We start from the raw sequence: 14,201 nt of genomic DNA, 5'->3' as shown, positions 1-14,201 counted from the left end.
ACTAAATTTAATCATAATTCCTAAAGGACTTTACTAAAATTCAATGATAAAAAAAACTCGGCTGCCAGTAGTATGTGGACTATGTAATACACACTGGGGATCAGATACTAGCCACTTGCGAAGGTTAATTCAATACTGCAAATTTTTTGTCTGTAACAAATTTCTCAAACACTAATGGTATTTTCGATGACTTCTCCATAAGTTATCTGTCCAGCCAGATCGGTATTTCAGATCAAAGACTCTTCTTCAGTGGCGGTAGTTGTTGTTGTTGACATCACTTTGATTGAAAAGTGAGTGCTGAAACGGGTTAGTTTTTTGTTTTTTTTAATATAAATAAGATGAGAAATAATTTTCAAAATTTCGTCGTCTATAAAAAAAAATCGAGTAGAGTTTCTTTCTCGAGTTTGTCAGTGATACTTTTCTCTTGACTATTTGTGTTAGGATTTTTCTTCTTTGTAGCCAGTTCCTAATTTTTTTTATTTTTTATGTAGGAAAGAGAGCCAGGCCAAGAGCGAAAAAAAAAGAAAAGATTAAAAAGAAAAGTCCCACTTGAGTGCTGGCTTTCTACAAAGAGGAAAAGCGTCAACCAAAATTACGGAGCAAATGCCTCAATACTAGAGATCGACCAATATGGCTTTTTCAGGGACGATACCGATTATTAGTAGTCAAGGAGGCCGATAACCGATACTTGGAGCCGATATTCATTTGCAGTATATGTATACATATATATATATATATATATATATATATATATATATATATATATATATATATATATATATATATATATATATAAACATGTTTTATTTGCCTTATAAGTTTATCAAGACGAGAGAATACAGGAAACGAATAAGAGGTTTGGGAGTGGGGAGAGGGGGGGGCATGTGAGAAATCTACACAAGTTACTCCTGTAAACGTTTCTATGACATTGCTCGCTACAAACAGTTAGCTGTCCTCCAAACTTTAACCAGAGGCGGATCTAGGATTGTAGATGATCCGGGGTTCAGCCCCGAGGGTGCATACGCTGATTTTTATATTTTTTTCGCTGCCACACACACCGAAACTACAATTCTTTCACTTCAACTTACCACCAGTTCAAAGCGGACAAAAGGAACGGATGAAACTATTTAATTAAAACCAAAAGGGTTTAAAACAAATCGTAAAATAACTAAAACAAGTAAAAACGATAAGATTAATGGTAATTGAAAACAAAAAGCTACAATAATATACATAAAACATTAAAATACATATAATAAAATTAAATAAAATTCACAGCTTTGGGAGAAGGCCAGCTTCTCCCAAAAATCTAAAAACGTCATGGCCTTGGGCCAGACACTTTGGTCCAAGGACCTTTGAGATATAATAGACACCACTATCTCTACCGCGACAGCGGTAGAGGTAGCGGTGTCGTAACTCTATCAAACTAGGGCACTCTACCAATAGGTGCCGCACGGTAAGCGGCACCAGCAGTCATCATAGTAAGGTTGAGGGTCCCTGGTCAACAGGTACCTCTGTGTAAGGTACGTGTGACCTACACGCAGTCGCGCCAATAAAGTCTGTAAACGTCGATCTCGAACATGGGTGTATGTCCAGTGAGGGATAGAGGAAATAGTGATATCTCCCATTTTCGAGATTGAGACCCCCGTTAGCCATCTCCTCTGCCAGATTGCTGCAACTGCCTCACGAATTAGAGGAAAGACATCTCGAAACGGAACAGACGCAGGAGATGGAGCGCGACTTGCTGCCTCTTTAGCGAGGCGATCTGCGTGTTCATTCCCTGGAACACCAACGTGACCAGGAACCCAACAGAACCCAACACGATATCCTCGTTGTGTAAGAAGGTATAGCCACTCCAGGGCTGATAAAACCAAAGGGTTAAAGGATATAGTGCAAGAGAGAGAAGTAAGAGCACTGCGACAGTCACTAAAAATTGTAAAAGACGAAACCAGTAGAGTAAAAATTATTTGTAAAGCTAGGACTATGGGAGACAGCTCCGCAATAAAAGCGGATGCCACTGAAGGAAGGCTGCCAGACCGATAAAAGAGGAAAACCACACTTAATCCAACGCCTGAGTCGGATTTGGAGCCATCAGAAAAACAGGGATATCATCATAATGCATAAAAAAGTGTTCTAAAAACCGTGTGTGGGACAGAGCTGGCAGAAAATCCTTCTTGCCATCCATGGCAGGGCATAATGAGGTAACAGGAAGCTGCCAATAACCAACTCGCGGGAGACGGAAAGAGTACACAGGAGTGGGGTCGATAGATAACTCTGCCATGAGATTTGCAACACGTAGGCCAAAAGGTTTAGGGAGACTCGGTCGAGTGACATACGCCTGCGAGCGCGAGTCCCGCAACATTGACACACAGGGACAAAATCAGGCAGACGGTGGGTGCGAAACCAACACCGGAGCATCGAAGATTGGCGCCGGAGGTCGAGCGGCCAGAAACCAGCATCCACTAGAAGGCTAGGTATTGGAGATGTCCGAAATGCACCCGTAGCCAAGCGGACCCCAGCATGATGCACGGGGTCAAGCGAGCGTAGTCGTGCATCTGTTGCGGATGAGTAGATCTCACAGCCGTATTCCAGCTTCGGAAGTATGAGTGTACGGTGAAGCAACAGCAACGTGTCCCTGTCCGCACCCCAAGAGGTATGACTTAAAACCCGAAGAAGGGATAGTGCCTGCCGACAAGACGCCTTAAGAGAGCGAAAATGGGGAACCCAGGTGAGACGGTTGTCAAATAAAGGCCAAGATATCGAGTCGCCTCCACGCATGAGAGGCGTCTATTGGCAAGGTATAAATCCGGGTCTGGATGGACACCACGGTTGCGACAAAATGCATGGCTACGGTCTTCGAGGTGGAGAATCGAAAACCGTTCATGTTGGCCCAACTGGACACCCTATTGATCGCCAGTTGGAGCTTGCGCTCAATCAGTGACATCCTAGAAGCAGCAAAAGAGATGCAAAGTCGTCCACATATAAAGAACTGTGAACGCCATCCGGTAGAGTATCTATAACACCATTTATTGCAACTGCGAATAGCGTAACACTAAGAATACTTCCCTGTGGGACACCGTCATTTAAAGCTGTAGCATCGGAGAGAACACTCCCAACTCGAACCCGTAAAAAACGTCTGGATAAAAACTGCTGGATAAAAATAGGAAGGTGGCCCCGAAGGCCAAAATTAAACAAAGACTGTAAAATGCCATGACACCAAGCCGTGTCGTAGGCCTTCTCCAGGTCAAAAAAGACTGTTACTTGATGGTGGTGATTAGCGAAGGCCTCACAAATGGAAGACTCTAGGGATAAAAGAGCATCAGTAGTAGACCTCATCTTTCGGAAGCCGTACTGTACCGGTGACAAGTACTTCCCCTCTCCAAATACCACATGAGTCTTATATTTACCATCTTTTCTAACACTTTGCAAATACAGGACGTTAAAGATATAGGACGGTAGTTCGTAGCCTGGAGATTATCTTTCCCAGGCTTCGGAAATGGGAGAACCACTGCCACAGCCCAAGAAGATGGAAAGTCACCGGTATGCCAAATCATATTATAAAGATTTAAAAGAAAGTTAAAAGCAGTGTCAGACATGTGGCGCAAGAAGGCATAAGGTATATCATCTGGCCCAGGAGAAGAGTCGTGACACTGGGACAAAGCAGTCCGCAACTCGGAAGCAGAGAAAGGGACATTATAAGACTCCTCCAGCGGAAGAAAAGTTTATGCCGAGAGATTCCATTCTCTGGCGGTGACGTGCGCCCGGAGCTGCAGGATGCCTCTGGGAAACACTGGCAAAGTGCTCCGCGAAGAGGTCAGCGACATTCCTAGGGTCTGCCACCGTTCGCCCAGCAGACAACAAAATTGGTGGGGAAGGAGCAGAATACTTCCCAGCAATTCGGCGGACTTTGTTGAAGACATCCGTAAGAGGGGTGCGGACGTTTATGGAAGAGACATAGGCTTTCCACGAGGCTCTTTGTGCCTCTTTCAAAATGCGGCGGGCCCGAGCTCGGCATCGCCGAAAAGCTTCCAGGCACTGCGGGTCCCCACGATGTCGCCGGAGACGAGAGAAAGCTGCCCGTTTCTCTTTTACCGCTGCAGTGCATGCTGCGTTCCACCAAGGAAAGGGACGCTTAGTGAAGTGACCTGACGTCCTAGGGATTGTCTTAAGGGCTAAAGAAATAAAAAATCAGTAAAATAATCAACAGCCTCAGCACAAGTAGAAAAGTCAGCCAGCGGACGAATAAAAGAGCTAAGGTCTGTGAATCGACGCCAATCTGCCTTGTCTAAAACCCAGCGTGGTGGCCGGGACTGTGGCTCAGATTTCACAGATTGCAATAAAATCGGAAAGTGGTCACTACCATGTAAATCCGGTAGGACTCGCCAATTAAAATCAAGGAAAGAATTAGATGTACAAAGAGAAAGATCGATAGCTGTAAAAGTCCCAGTAGGAGTGTGGAAATGTGTAACATCCCCAGAATTTAAAATCTCCAATCCCTCATCCTCAATAAAAGAACCGATTAAAACCCCACGAGGATTACTAGCACCTTCATCCCACAATGGGTGACGGCCGTTAAAATCTCCCAACAAACGAAAAGGCGGAGTCAGCTGACGCACCAGGCCGTCAAGCTCACCCCTGGAGACAGGAAGCCGAGGAGGGAGATATAAACTGCAGATGGTGTACAGTCGTCCCATAAAGACATTAACAGCAACCACCTGAAGGGGAGAGTTAAGTTGTAATGGGATAACAGATATATCCTGACGGACTTGAATAGCTGTGCCACCGTGGTGGCCCTGGTCAGGGAAAGGAATGTTAAAAAAGGCACGATAGCCAGGAGGACTAGAATAAGTACTATCACCTATCATAGTCTCTTGTAGAGCTACACAGGCTGGAGAGAACTCCGACAGCAAAGCTCGGAGTTCCCCCCACGAGGCGCGAAGGCCTCTACAGTTCCATTGTAGAAGCTTGAAGACGACTATTTGGGTGCAGTGGACGAGCGAGCCTTTTGAGGCTGCCCGTGACTGACCTGACTAGAAATAATCAAACGACGAGAAGACACCGGGAATTGAGGTGTGCCGGGTCGTTGGACCTCAGCCTTTCGGCTTATCGGTGGGTGATGCGAACTATCATCACTTTTACTGGTCCTCGGAGGACGAGGATCAGGCAGGACTGCACTTTCCGATACAGTTGGTCCACGAGGGACGGCTATGACAATATCATCGGACGTCTCCATGATCAGACCGTCCTCATCATAAGAAGGCCGATCTGAGACGGAGGGCGTCACAGAAGGCTGGACAGAAACTACTGGAGCTACCCTAGTAGAGCGGTCCCTGGAGGACTCACGATTATAAGCACCGGGAGAAAACTTAGACTGCTTATGCTGAGCTAAATCTAACGACTCCGCAGAGCCGCGGTGCCGCTTAGTTAGACCCTTGAAAGGCTTAGGAGATACAGGTGGCAAATGGACATCTACTACATGGGTGACTTTGTTCAAGTCCGTATTTTTCTCGTCACTTCTAAGAGATGACTCAACCGAGTCATCAGCCAAAATGGCAAACCTGTTAGCCAGATAAACAGTACCACCCGCCCCAACAGAGCGAGAGGTAGCAGGAGGAGTTGTCTTCGGACAGGCAGAAGCATAGGATGTCGCACCAGTACCATCCTTCTGGCGGTACAGGAGTTCACGGCGGGCGCTACCGAGGCTGATAAACTAACTATTGGCAAGCTGTTGAATGTCCTGCTCCAGGCGATACCTGGGGCATTGCCTGGAACGTACCTGGTGAGCATCACGACAATGAAAACAATAAGCTGCACCATTGCAATGCTCCTCTGAATGCGAGTCGAGTGCAGAGCAATTACCACATTGGGAAGCTTCCTTACACGAGCTTTTCCCGTGACCGTACCCATAGCATGAGAAGCACTGAAGAGGGCGAGAAACAAAGCGCCTCACCCTAAGGTTCATAGGACCGATATTAACACGGTCAGGAAGGGTGGATGAGTTCCTCATCTTAGTCACCTTTTGTACTGAGCTAGGGCACATTGCTAGTATTTCCTTTTCTGGGAATTCATAGAGGTCTTGGCTATAAACACAACCTTTACTATAGTTAAAGGTGGGATGAGCCTTAACAGTCTCAAACATGCTGTCAGAAGGGCATGGGAGATGTTGCAACATCCTAGCTTGCGTAAGATCTTTTGCTCGCACAAGCACCCCCTTCCCATACTTTTTCAGATTCCCCTCAGGAATCGTGCCGATTTCTTTGGACAGGTACCGGGAGGCATGGATGAAATTCTCACGCCCATTTCTATAGTACGCCACAAACCAACGTGGAGGTGGGATCTGGCGGACTGCTGGAACTGAATTCTCTAAATAGTGTTCAAAAACATTTGGGATGTAATCCATGTCACTGTCTGAAATATTACGTGACTGGAGAAATTCAGTTTTAAAGCCATGGCCGGCGAGGGGCAGAGATGCTACATGTTCATACGCTAAACGAGCTTCATCACATGACATAAACGTTACATAGCAGCGGTTAGAAGGAAAGTCCTTATCATAAACCAGTCGAATGCGAACAACCGTACCATACGCCTTGAGAAGTGAGTGCAAGGCATGATAGGAAAATGATGGATTAACATTTACCATTACAAGAGAGTCATATGCAGCAGAAATGCATCCCTCAAAAGAACTTCCAGAACAGGAGACTGCTGTGGGAGGCCCTTGTGGAGGAGAATCCTCTTCCTTACTCAGACCTGAAGATGGCGTCTCGTGGGCCAGGTCAGCCACCTCACGAGAACCTGAATGTTTTTTGTGTTTTCCCATATAAAAAAAACTACACAAAAATTGGCTCCAGGGGCAAGGGAAACCACCTACTGGGACTACAATAGGAGGAAGCTCTGGCTGCCGTGGACGGGGTACCTCGTCCCCATGCGGACCAGTCGTTTTAAAAATAAGCCCCACATGATACGAATGTTTATCCACGACAGAGCTGAGACCCCCCTCCCAAAGCATCCCAGCCTGGACACCCAACCATCCAGCACAGGACAGCCCCTATTGGGCGATCCCTCCAGCGGGTGGCTCCGCTGGTCCACTGGCAGCCTACGTAGGAACCATTTAGTCTGGCCCCTCACTGGCAACCGTACTAGCATGGGTAGCCCTCTCCCCCTCGAAAGGGCAGAGCAGGGGCCTAAGCCCCCTCTAGCCTAGCTCGCCAGGTCACAGGGGCACGCAAGCCCCCCCACCACGACAAGGCGGTTCCCATCTGGGGGGGAAAGGAACGGAGAAGACTTCAGAATTCAGTGTAATGTGCAGTGCACATTATATTCAGACTACTCTTTTCCTCAGATCCCAGATCAGTTCCTGGGGTCTTGGAAAAACATTTGGGGCTTGAGCCCAAGTAACCACCCCCTAGATCTGCCCACGACTTTAACCCACACCACAACTTCCTCCTTGTATGTCCCTTGTCCTCCACCGTGTGTGTAAGCACTGTGCATACACAGCTTTCATTGCTGATTGGTTGTTACCGTGCCTCTGCTTGTAACCAATCAGATGGTGCTGGGGGTGGGACAATGCTGGAGACAGTAGTGACAGCAGACGGAGAGGCGCGGCTGCATCACAGTCAAAATGACCAAGTTTTATATTTATTTCTTATCGGCCGTCGTTAAAAAAAAAAAAGGCCGATACCGATATGCGACAAAAAGCTTAATATCGGCGCCAATAATCGGCCTGGCCGATAATCGGTCGATCCTTACTCGATACCTCCCTCTTAAAAGAAGACAAGTCGTAGGAAGTCGGAAATACAGATGCAGGAAGGGAGTGTCATAGTTTACCAGTGAAAGGTATGAATGATTGAGAGTACTGGTTAACTATTGCGTTAGAAAGTTGGACAGAATAAGGATGAGAGGAAGAAGAAAGCCTTGTGCAGCGAGGCCACAGGAGGAGGGGAGGCATGCAGTTAGCAAGATCAGTTAGCATGAAAATAGCGATAAAAGAAAGAGATACAACACTTCGGCGTTGAGAAAAAGGCTGAAGGCAGTTATTCAGAGGAGGGGAGTTGATGAGACGAAAAGCTTTTAATTCCACCCTATCTAGTAAAACTGTGATTGGAACCCCTCCCTAAACATGCAAAGAGTACTCCATACAAGGGCGGATAAGGTCCTTGTACAGAGTTAGCAGTTGGAGGGCGATAAAAACTGGCGGAGACGCCTCGGAATGCCTATTTTATAAAAGCTGTTTTAGCAAGAGATGAGATGTGAAGTTTCCAGTTAATATTATGAGTAAAGGACAGACCGAGGATATTCAGTGTGGAAGAGGGAGACAGTTGGGTGTCATTGAAGAAGAGGGGATAGTTGATAGATGGAGGAATTGAGTTTTTGAGGTATTGAAAACTACTACGTTTTCTCTGCCGCAATCACAAATCTTTGAAAAATCAGAAGTCAAGCGTTCTTTGACGTCCCTGAGTGATCCGTTGACTTCCTGAAGGACTGGTCATCTCTGAAAGGACGTGGAAAGATGTAGGATGGTATCATCAGCGTAGGAGTGGATAGGGCAAGAAGTTTGGTTAAGAAGGTCATTAAGGAATAACAGAAAGAGAGTGGGTGACAGGACAGAACCCTGAGGTACACCATTGTCAATAGATTTAGGAAAAGAGCAGTGGCCCTCTACCACGACTGCAATAAAACGGTCGGAGGGAAACTTGAGATAGATTTGCAGAGAGTAGGATAGAAACCGTAGGAGGGCAGCTTTGAAATCAAAGCTTTGTACCAGACTCTATTATAAACTTTTGATATGTCTAACGCTACAGCAAAAGTTTCACCGAAATCTCTAAAAGAGGATGACCAGAAAATTACCAATAGAGCCTTCTTGACGGAAGATAAGAGATTGTGAAGTCACAGATGTTTAAGAGTTTTCCTACTGAAGACTGATTTAAAAACTCTAGACAAACAAGAGATTAAAGCGAAAAGAAGGTAGTTAGAGTGATTAGAACGGTCATCCTTTTAGGACAAGTACGTCGTTGCTCACACAGACGCAACATCCAGCTTTGATACGAAAAATAAGGATAGAGGAAGGTGGAGGGAACGGAAAAGGGACTACTGTCAGTTGCCTCAGACAGCTGTGTTTCGGTGAGGAAAATAAGATGAGGTTTAGTAGAGGATAGGTGGTGTTCCTCAGATTGAAAATTAGACCTAAGACCGCGAATATTGCAGAAGTTATTGAAGAAAAATTCGAGGTAGGTGTCAATACATTTTGGGTCACCACCGAGAGACCAGTCCGACCTGGGGACATTTTTGGTTCCCTCCCCAGAAGGGGACTCCGTGGCTGGATTTGGAGTCACTATTTTAGATTTTGAGTTTAAAGTGTGTGTGTGTGTGTGTGTGTGTGTGTGTGTGTGTGTGTGTGTGTGTGTGTGTGTGTGGTAAGTGCATGTGCGAAGAAGGAGAGTTGTTTTTAGAGGGCAGGCTGTGACTGCCCCCTAGAGTTGTGAGACACAAAAGGAAACGTTCACCGATATCACAATCATCTTTAATGGAATGTTCACAGCTCCCCCTGAACTAGTAATAATAGATCTCGCTGGGAGTAAATTATCGTTTCGGCGGGTGTCTGAACTTCCTCCATCCATGTTACGCTGATTATATTGTACACGAACGTTAGCATCTCTTTGTCTTATTTTTTATCATACCTTTCTATCTAATGTGTATATTTTCTTAATTTCCCCGTTGTTTTGTAAAGCCTCAAGTGAAACAAGCGACTGGTAACCGTCTCAATATATTGCTTTTATTTTATCTTCTCAAAATATATTCTCAAAATATCCAATTCACAAAAGAACTCGGTACACGCAAAAAATAATGTTTAATAATTTTTGAAATTAATTTATAAATCAAATATAGGGATTTATTCGCATCACTTACGATCATCACAGGAAACTTATCTTCAGACAAAAAGAGATAATTATATTCATTAATATTATATAACCATGACATTTATCAAGACAATATCTACTTAGTGAACTTTCAATCAATTTACTTTCGTCTTCCGCTCAATATGCGCCAATCCTGTGATTAAAATTTGTAACATTTTGCATTATTTTTTTTTGCAATGCAACAATTTGTGCAACATTTACATCCCACCGCTTCCACCATGTGATCCAAGCTGTTGCACGACGTTACACAAATTACGTGACTATTGTTTATAAATACGCAAGAACTTCTTTCTACCTTTACTTAACAAAAATTATCACAATTTCTTCTGTCGCTTTTATCACTGCAATTCATTATAATTTTCTATTATAACCTTACATAAGAATCACTCCAATCTCGGATACAAATACAACGTAACTGACCACTGAACATGAATGACTCGTGCAATAATTCCAACTTTTCTCTCTTTATCTACATATTCTTATATCACTATTACTATAACGTATCCTTATAACAAATTTTACCTCAACATCGTCTACTATATCCTTATACCGTTATGACAATATCAGAACAATGTGCTTCATTTATCAGTGAATCTCATGCAGTAATTACAACTTCGCCTTTTCAACCCAGTTATACCCATATGTGAGAATTAGTTTTGCTTAGTACATGAATACAAACAACCAACTTAACACACCACTAAATACATTACAATATACATATACCTTACTTCGTTCACGAATATAGACAAAGTAACTTACCACTGAATATAATGACAATTCTTGATATATCCACGACACAACACCATTCACGTAACTGTCTCAGTAATGAGTCTGCATAGCAAAGTACGTAAAGAGATGTACACGATTTTTTTTCCATTCATAATACGTAATGGACATATCGGCGTCATATTGATTCAAAGTATACACACATGATATTTAAACATATTATCTAATAACTAAAAATCCTATCATTATTCCTCCTTTCCAATTTACCTCAAAGACTACATTGCAACTTATAAGTTCCACTTACTGTTATATGATATGCAAAAGGCCCATTCCGTCTCTCCGGCTACAGATGGAAGCAGCTCAGAGCATCAGCTGTTTCTCCTTTCTCCTTTCATCTCTCGCCTCTCTTTGTCCCATTCCTCTCCAGCTTCCCTTCAGAGACCTGAGGGGGGCGTGTCTTGACCTATAACAACACATTCATCCAATGTACCGTTCATCAGTCGAGTAAAAACCCTCGTGAAGCCCACATGTGCGGTACCAACATCATGTCTGTCCCCATGATGTTTACCTGATATCCTTGCCTGGGTCACTAAAACTGTTTTCAATTTGAACCTTTGAACCTTTTAATCCCTTTTTATGGCTGGGTCAGTATCTGAGTTTACGAAAACACACAACACACTGCGTGCTGCCTAACTATCGTATATATCCATGTTTTCTTCATTTCTTGTTTCTTCTTATGTTATACTGTGATGTAGGTATCCCACAAAAGCAAATGCATTCATGTGCAATCATACATGATTCCTTGTCGCTTCCGACCGGACAGTAACTATAATAATCCTGAAACTCACTCGTTGCCTGCACCTGAGAATTAAGGCATTTTCTGCCCAACGAAGTCCCAGCAATAATAAGGGTGTCTCCTAAGCGGCAAACGAAATATTAATGGTGGCCCTTATTCAGCGCTGCCTTCTGACGCCAGGTCATAATACTTGCGCCAACAATATCGCCACAGTTCCCCCCAGGAAGGAGAAATCAAGCAAGCAACTAAACTCACAACCCCTCACAACATGGGGAATTAATACTAGAAAAGACACGGGGAAGAGGGACCACAGACAAGAATTCATCATGCTTGCCAACCTTACTAATGCGGTAAGACTTAACAAACGTGACCATACCTGCCACTAAAAACTGCTACAAATGCTATTGAGCTACTCCGACTCCAAAACGCCAAACACCAGCCGCCACGTGCTACCTGCACTAGTGACTCCTTGACTATTGATGGCACACAAAACTTCTGTCCCCCTGTTTCCCCTTCGTAGAAATATATATATATATATATATATATATATATATATATATATATATATATATATATATATATATATGATATTGTTACCCCTTTCCTGCAGCTCTACTTCCTCACTGCCCTCCAACCCTGCCTTAACAAATGTAGGAAATCGCGTCTCTGAGAGATATAATTTTCTTCGGGCATGCTATCAGTTGTATATAAAATCAATCGAAATGGATGGCAAATTGGAAGCATAAAGGCACAATCTTTCAAAACAAAAGAAGGAACCCCATCAGTTCCATAAGCATTCTGAAAGTTTAGGCCAACGAGGGCATGGAAAACATCATTACGAAGAATTTTAATTAATGGCATGAAATAGCCGGAGGAAGGAGGAGAGAAAGGGACAAGAATACAATAATCTAAGGTGGATGGATGGATTTCATTTTAGGCGCCGCAACTACAGAGGTCATATAGCGCCTCTACAAAATTTCAATTAACACAATATTGACGAAAAATTAAAAACAATTAAAAACAATAATATAAAAGGCAACTAAAAATACTAAAATTACAATAGTTAAATAAAACAATAAAAATACATATAATAAAAAGAAATAAAATTCACACTTTGGGGAGGCGCCCAGCTTCTCCCAGGTACCTGTAAACGTCATGGCCTGGCGCCAGACATGCTGGACCAAGTACCTTTGAGAGATAGTAGACACCGCTATATCTACCGCGACACCGGTAGAGGTAGCGGTGTCGTAACTCGATAAAACTAGGGCACTCTACCAGCAGGTGCCGCACGGTGAGCGGCACCAGGAAGTCTTCACAGTAAGGCTGAGGATCCCTGGTCAACAGGTACCTTTGTGTAAGGTACGTGTGACTTATGCGCAGTCGCGCCAATAAAGTCTGTGCACGGCGATCCTGGACATGGGTATATGTCCACTGAGGGATAGTGGAAATAGTAATCTCTCCCATTTTCGAGGTTGCGAACCCCGTTAGCCATCTGCTTTGCCATAATGCTGCAACCGCCACACGAATAGATTGAAATACATCTCGAATCGGAACAGGGGCAGGAGATGGAGCGCGACTTGCTGCCTCTTTAGCGAGGCGATCTGCATGTTCATTCCTGGGAACACCTACGTGACCAGGGACCCAACAGAACCCAACACGATATCCTCTTCTGGCAAGTAGATAAAGCCACTCCAGGGCTGATGAAACCAGTGGGTGAAGGGAAATAAAAGAAGAGAGAGCAGTAGGAGCACTGCGAGTCAATAAAAATTGTAAAAGATGCAACTGGGAGAGTAAAAATGATCTGTAAAGCTAGGACTATGGCAGACAGCTCCGCAGTAAAGACGGAGGCTACCGAAGGAAGGCTGCCAGACCGATAAAAAGAGGGGAAAACCACACTAAACCCAACGCCTGCGTCGAATTTGGAACCATCAGTAAAAACGGGAATGTCATCAGAATGGATAAAAAAAGTGTTCTAAAAACCGTGTGTGGGACAGAACTGGCAGAAAATTATTCTTGCCATCCATGGTAGGAGGGCATAATGAAACAACTGGAAGCTGCCAATAACCAACTCGTGGGAGCCGGAAAGAGTGGGTTCGATGGACAAATCAATCATGAGGTTTGCCACTCGAAGACCAAAAGCTTTAGGTAGACTCGGTCGAGTGACATACGCCTGCGAACGCGAGTCCCGCAATATTGACAGACAAGGGACAGAATCAGGAAGACGGTGGGTGCGAAACCAACATCGGAGCATCGAAGACTGGCGCCGGAGGTCAAGCGGCAAGAAACCAGCATCCACTAGAAGGCTAGGTTTTGGAGATGTCCGAAATGCGCCCGTAGCCAAGGGTGTGCAGCCGTGCATCCGTTGCGGATGAGTAGTGTGGGTATGTAATGTAATGTAATGTATCATATGTATTCCCTGTACCTCTGATTATCGTACGCCTGGCAACCCTACGTAAGCCTCAGTTTTGCTGGCGTCTCTAAGGCAGGCACGCGTACGGGGGTCCTTCCAAGGCTTTCTCTGGGTTCCTCTGCCTGAATACACCTACTACACTTAGTACGTGTTTCTATGAAGAACCTTAACCTTCGTGGCTGTACTGTCCCGACAGCTACCCAACACCACATGGCGCAGTGAGTGGGATCACGAGTCTTCCCGACGCCATCGCCGCCGCGCCAGCAGGGACTCCACTGCCTCTTCACGCTCTTCCCTGGGTTTTACGGAGCTTCAGTGACTCTTGTGACAGTGCGCGCAGTGCCTAGTGTTGTGTGCG

General features: G+C 44.6%; 1 protein-coding gene across 1 annotated transcript in view; it reads left to right on the top strand.

The window, feature by feature from the left end:
* Window positions 1-14,201, top strand: part of LOC123514074 (coiled-coil domain-containing protein 63-like) — a 79,643-nt gene that overhangs the window by 21,464 nt on the left and 43,978 nt on the right. The gene's annotated exons all lie outside the window — the stretch shown is intronic.

This window comes from Portunus trituberculatus, chromosome 5 (genome assembly GCF_017591435.1).
Source record: "Portunus trituberculatus isolate SZX2019 chromosome 5, ASM1759143v1, whole genome shotgun sequence".
Classification (NCBI taxonomy): domain Eukaryota; kingdom Metazoa; phylum Arthropoda; class Malacostraca; order Decapoda; family Portunidae; genus Portunus; species Portunus trituberculatus.
Note: the sequence above shows the minus strand (reverse complement) of the source record. Positions and strands in the feature narration are given on the sequence as shown.